This window comes from Acipenser ruthenus, unplaced genomic scaffold (assembly GCF_902713425.1).
Source record: "Acipenser ruthenus unplaced genomic scaffold, fAciRut3.2 maternal haplotype, whole genome shotgun sequence".
Lineage (NCBI taxonomy): Eukaryota > Metazoa > Chordata > Actinopteri > Acipenseriformes > Acipenseridae > Acipenser > Acipenser ruthenus.
Window position 1 is genome coordinate 46,659 of NW_026708268.1, and position 7,238 is coordinate 53,896.

The window sequence follows — 7,238 nt, forward strand, 5'->3', positions numbered from 1 at the left end:
TCTTACGAAGAGTGCCATGGGATCTTTAACATCCACACAATGTGGACAGGACCTCGGTTTAAAGATTGAAGTACTACTGAGCCAATTATATTTAAGTCAAACAATTACAAACAAAAACCCCAAAAACTACAATAAAAATCTAGATAAACACAATATAGAATTGTCCCCTGCTAAATGAATAACAAACTCTGTGTTGTGAATTATTCAGTCAGGAGTGGTCGGAGATTTGGTGGATAAATATAACGCCACTCTGGCAAATAGTCTTGACACTATTGCACCTTATAAAATAAAGAAACTATCTACAAAAATATTTTCTCCTTGGTTTAATGATACAACACGTATGCATAAACGTATGTGTCGCAAATTAGAACGCAGATGGGAGATCGACTGGACTTCAGATATATTATCAAAGCTGGAAAGATAGTATTTTAACATATAGAACGTCACTGTCTTTAGCTCGATCTGTTTATTTCTCCGATCTTGTTGACAAAAATCAGATTTATTTTTCAGTCAACAGCAAGATTAACAAATCCGCAATCAGAGCGCGTTACACAGAATATTCCTCCAGTAAGCTGTGAATCACTTCAATAAAAAAGTGACCGACATTAGGAATCAGTTGAGCAACTACATACTGATATAAACAATTATACAAATATTCTTGGTCCGTCTGAACCCAACCAAATCTTACAGCACTTTTGCTTGACATGTGAACAAGAGCCGGATGCCATAATTAAAAAGACTAAACCCACAACATGTGCATTAGATCCCATTCCTACTACACTTTTGAGAAAAGTATATCCAAAAATAAATAACACAGTTTTAAATATTATTAACAGCTCACTCTCATCAAGTACTGTTCCAAATTCTTTGAAGACTGCGTAGTAAAACCCCTGCTCAAGAAGCCTACCCTTGATCCCAATGTGCTTAATAATTACAGGCCTATTTCTAATCTCCCTTTTTTTGTCCAAAGTGTTAGAAGAGTAGTGGCTGAACAATTAAATAGATTTCTTGCTGCACAGAATATTTCTGAGAAATTTCAGTCAGGTTTCAGGCCTTATCATAGCACCGAGACGGCACTAATTCGAGTGGTAAATGATATGTTGATGACTTCTGACATGGGCTCGCCTTCAGTACTTGTTCTACTGGATCTAAGTGCTGCTTTCAACACCATTGATCATTCTGTCATAATTAATCGCCTTGAACATTTAGTGGGATTGTCAGGTACTGTCTTGTTCTGGTTCAGATCCTATCTCTCTAATAGGTTTCAGTTTGTTAAAGTTGAGGAGGCGACCTATTTTATGTCAAAGGTTACGTGTGGGGTTCCTCAGGGTTCAATTCTTGGCCCAATTCTGTTCTCTCTATATATGTTACCTTTGGGAAATATCATTCGTAGACACAGAGTTCATTTTCATTGCTATGCTGATGACACTCAGCTTTGCCTGTCTCTCAAACAGGGTGATGTATCTGCTGCTAATATTTTGAATACCTGCCTTGCTGACATTAAACATTGGATGTTTAAAAGCTTTTTAATGTTAAACTCAGACAAAACAGAATTGATGATAATGAGACCTCAGAAGCAATACAAGAACATAGATTCATCTGATTTTCTACTCGACGGTCTCTGTACAGATTCTAGAGCAGAGATAAAAAAAACCTAGGTGTCACTTTTGATTCAGACCTCTCCTTTGAATCACACATTAAAAATGTTACAAAAATGTTCTTTTTTCATTTAAGAAACATAGCTAGACTGAGAGGTATGCTTTCCAAGCAGAATGCAGAGAGATTGGTGCATGCTTTTATATCTTCAAGGATTGATTAATGTAACAGCCTTTTTGCTGGTATTAGTAACAATGTTATATCTCGGCTGCAACTTGTACAGAATGCTGCTGCAAGAGTTTTAACTGGGAGTAAGAAACAAGATCATATCACCCCTGTGCTAGCGTCCTTGCATTTGCTTCCTGTTCGATTTAGGATCGATTTTAAGGTGCTATTATTATCCCACAAGGCTCTAAATTGCTTAGCTCCACCCTATTTAAAGGATCTTTTAAAACCATACGTTCCTAATCGTCCACTTCGATCACAGGATGCCAGGCTACTTTCCATACCAAGTATTCAGAAACAAAACTCAGGTGGTAGATGCTTGAGTTACATTGCACCGAAATTATGGAACGACTTCCCAGTACTATAAAGGAAGCTCCTTCTGCCAATGCTTTTAAATCTCATTTAAAAACACACTTGTATAGCTTAGCTTACGCAAGTTTTTAAAGTGATATTCTCTCGCTTCTGTATATGTATATAACATATAATTATATGTGTGTTTTATTGCTGATTTTATATATATATATATATATATATATATATATATATATATATATATATATATAAATTTCTATGTGTGTTCTATTTTCTGATTATTGATATATATATACAGACGTGCTCAAATTTGTTGGTACCCCTCCACAAAAAACGAAGAATGCACAATTTTCTCTGTAATAACTTAAAACTGACAAAAGTAATTGGCATCCGCCATTGTTTATTCCATATTTAATAGAAATCAGACTTTGCTTTTGATTTTTTATTCAACATAATATTGTAAATAAGAAAACAAATGAAAATGGCATGGACAAAAATGATGGGACCGCTAACCTAATATTTTGTTGCACAACCTTTAGAGGCAATCACTGCAATCAAACGTTTTCTGTAGCTCTCAATGAGACTTCTGCACCTGTTAACAGGTAGTTTGGCCCACTCTTCCTGAGCAAACTGCCCCAGCTGTCTCAGGTTTGATGGGTGCCTTCTCCAGACTGCAAGTTTCAGCTCTTTCCATAGATGTTCGATAGGATTCAGATCAGGACTCATAGAAGGCCACTTCAGAATAGTCCAATGTTTTGTTCTTATCCATTCTTGGGTGCTTTTAGCTGTGTGTTTTGGGTCATTATCCTGTTGGAGGACCCATGACCTGCGACTGAGACAGAGCTTTCTGACACTGGGCAGTACGTTTCGCTCCAGAATGCCTTAATAGTCTTGAGATTTCATTGTGCCCTGCACAGATTCAAGGCACCCTGTGCCAGGCGCAGCAAAGCAGCCCCAAAACATAACCGAGCCTCCTCCATGTTTCACTGTAGGTATGGTGTTCTTTTCTTTGAAAGCTTCATTTTTTCGTCTGTGAACATAGAGCTGATGTGACTTGCCAAAAAGCTCCAGTTTTGACTCATCTGTCCAAAGGACATTCTCCCAGAAGGATTGTGGCTTGTCAATATGCATTTTAGCAAATTCCAGTCTGGCTTTTTTATGTTTTTCTTTCAAAAGTGGAGTCCTCCTGGGTCTTCTTCCATGGAGCCCACTTTCGCTCAAAAAGCGACGGATGGTGCGATCAGAAACTGACGTACCTTCACCTTGGAGTTCAGCTTGTATCTCTTTGGCAGTTATCCTTGGTTCTTTTTCTACCATTCGCACTATCCTTCTGTTCACTCTGGGGTCGATTTTCCTCTTGCGGCCGCTCCCAGGGAGGTTGGCTACAGTTCCATGGACCTTAAACTTCTTAATAATATTTGCAACTGTTGTCACAGGAACATCAAGCTGCTTGGAGATGGTCTTGTAGCCTTTACCTTTACCATGCTCGTCTATTATTTTCTTTCTGATCTCCTCAGACAACTCTCTCCTTTGCTTTCTCTGGTCCATGTTCAGTGTGGTGCACACAATGGTACCAAACAGCACAGTGACTACTTTTCTCCATTTAAATAGGCTGAATGACTGATTACAAGATTGGAGACATGTGTGATACTAATTAAGGAAACTAATTAGTTTGAAATATCTCTATAATCCAATTATTTATTTATTTTCTAAGGGGTACCAACAAATGTGTCCAGGCCATTTTAGAATATCTTTGTAGAATAAGCAATAATTCATCTCTTTTCACAGCTTCTTTGCTTTATTCTATGACATACCAAAGGCATGCAAGTATACATGATAAAATAGCTTTTAATTTCATCACTTTTCAGGAGGAATGAAGCATTATTTCAATGAGCTGTAAGGGTACCAACAAATTTGAGCACGTCTGTATATATATATATATATATATATATTTGTATGTGTTTTTTATCATGTAAAGCGCTATACAAAACTAAAGATTGATTGATTGATTGATTGATTGATATGGAGGCAGTTTGCAGTTGTTTGCTATCACACACAGCATACAGTTATGTGCTGCTTCCCATTTCCAGTCATCATTACTCACACCTGTTTTTCTCCCAATTTGTGAACTGTGGTATTGCTTGGCATGTCGAAAATTATGGGGGTCTGATCAGAAACATTTGTTAGAAACACTGAAGTAGTAAAAACATATCTTTTTAAATTCCTCAGGAAGCTAATGATGCTTCTTTGAAAATGGCTGCCTGCATGTCATGGATGATTCGAGATCGGGCAGGGACGTCTTTGTTCGCCTTTTCTCGTCAGTCAGTCACTTTGCTGTTTATGTACTCGGGTAGTCGCGTCTTTTGTTGGTGATTTTTAATACACACATCACTACTGTACTCTAATTTAAGACGCAGGATATTTTTGAGAAGCAAAATAATGGTTAAAGTGCATCTTAAAATGAAGGAATATGGTAGTTAACTGTCAAAACTGCAACTTTTGTTTACATGTATATGTCCATATAAAAATGTAAATGTTATCCGCAAACCACAAATCCATGTTAGTGCACAGGCAGTGTAGTGGTCAATTATTATTATTATTATTATTATTATTATTATTATTATTATTATTATTATTATTTATTTTTTTCTTAAGGTCCATGCCACATTACTCATGGTTGAAGGACTCAAGATGGCAGAGAACCAAGAGATGGCTGAGAAAATGGATGGGCAGAAACCCTTGGATCCTTCCCCACTCTTGGAATATGGTAATTAAATCAGGAAGTACTTCACTATATACTGCTGAATATCACATTATGGGGACTCTCTCTACCTTTGGGAGACATATAACATGCCCCTACAAAGTGATTTCATGTGTTTCACATCTACTGTTACCGTGCATGTGATTCTCTTCTTTCAGAAACTTCGGAACAAGAGTCTTATTCAGACAGGGGCCAGCTAGGTGGGAGACTTCAAGGGGTGGCTGAGATAGAGAATCCCCTCAATGGGATCGGGACTAAAGTAACAAGAGGTATGTTCACAACTGAAGGAGGACAGGAAGGGCCTCACAATGATGGACAACCAGAAGACATTCAGAACAAGGGACAGCTGGATTGGCTTGAAAGTTGCTGCCTAAACAACCCAGGTAGATACAGTTTGAGGCATTTACTTGTGTGTTCATCTCTAATGCAGACAAAAGCCACCAAATGTACATTGCTGTGCAAAAGTCTTAGACACATTCTCGAGTTACAATATCTCAAAATAAACTATACTTGAGCAGCTAATATGAAGTGTTGTAGTAGCTAACCCATCACATTTATCCAGCTCTTTCCATAGATGTTTGATAGGATTCAGATCAGGACTCATAGAAGGCCACTTCAGAATAGTCCAATGTTTTGTTCTTATCTATTCTTGGGTGCTTTTAGCTGTGTGTTTTGGGTCATTATCCTGTTGGAGGACCCATGACCTGCGACTGAGACAGAGCTTTCTGACACTGGGCAGTATGTTTCGCTCCAGAATGCCTTGATAGTCTTGAGATTTCATTGTGCCCTGCACAGATTCAAGGCACCCTGTGCCAGGCGCAGCAAAGCAGCCCCAAAACATAACCGAGCCTCCTCCATGTTTCACTGTAGGTATGGTTCTCAACGGGGGGGGGGGGGGGATGTATTTTTATTTGATATAAAATGTATACATGACATGGTAGTATTAAATCAGGTTGATTCTATGGTAGTATAACCCGCCCCCCCCCCCCCCTCCAGAAAAAAGAAATAAAATTGTGCAAAATGTCTAAGACTTTTTCACAGCAGTGTATATCTCCACAAGTCACTCCATTAATTATCAGTCTCGGAGCCTGTCGCTACTGGAGAGAAATATTGTTTTTGATAAGTCTCTACCTTTGGGAGACATATAATATGTCCCCACAAGGTGATTTCATGTTAAATCAGAAAGGGCGCTACAATATACTGTTGAATGTCACATTATGGGGACTGTCTCCCAAAGGTCTATGTCCACGTCAGCCAGTTAATATTTTCAGTGTTGGGTGGCATCTTGATATGACATTTAAATGGCTTTTCTTTAAGCATCCACGTGAGGGAAGCTTGTATGTTTTTTGTAAATCTGCAGACATTACCAGCCTCATCACACCTATAACTGCTTTGATCTTCTGAACTGATCGCAATGTTGAATTTATATTCTCTGCATTGTGGAAACTCCTCTAGAAAAATCTAACTACTGGTCACGTTGATCTGTGACCTAAGATGGCTGCCAAATTGCGGTCATGCGACGTTCGTTTCTGGAAAATAAAGACCAAACGCTTTGAGATATTGGCTTCATATTCTTCTATTTTTTATGTGTGCTTTATTTTGTTTCTTAATAAATAATTCAGTACTTTGCCAAGACATGAGTTGCATCACAGGCTGATAAGTTATAAAAGTAGTGATATTTGAATTGAACCCTTTTAGGACGAAGCGTTTTTTAGTGGGATGGTCCCCCAAGACTAAGGTTTTTTTTTTTTGGCTGTTCTTTATTCTCTTCCTATAAAAAAAATCACTTTTTTTTTTTTTACTGTGAGAATTCATTTCTTTTGATTTGCATTTTAAGTCCTTGTGATCTAAAATGCAATGTCAAGCACAGCATCCCATGTCAAGCACAGAATCCTTCATTTTTCCAATGCTTAATGATAAGGTAAGGTTTCTTATTTGTTCATTAGAAATTAAGAACCATTACCAATGATAGTTGACACATGCTTTGCGATATCTTCAAATTTGGTACACTACTGTATTATAACATTCTGTTGGACAAGGGTCATTATCTGTGTCATTATTATTATTTCTTAGCAGACGCCCTTATCCAGGGCGACTTACAGTCGTAAACAAAAATACATTTCAAGAATCACAGTACAAGTATTAATACAATTAAGAGCAAGATAAAATACAATTATTTCGGAACCTTTACTAACATCTCAGAATCCACAAGATAATAGTGCCTAATTTTTCTCCTCACTGTGAGACAGAGCTTGCACCACCACCTTGCGCTTGTTTGAAAAATATATACAGCTCTGGAAAAAATTAAGAGACCACTGCAAAATTATCAGTTTCTCTGGTTTTA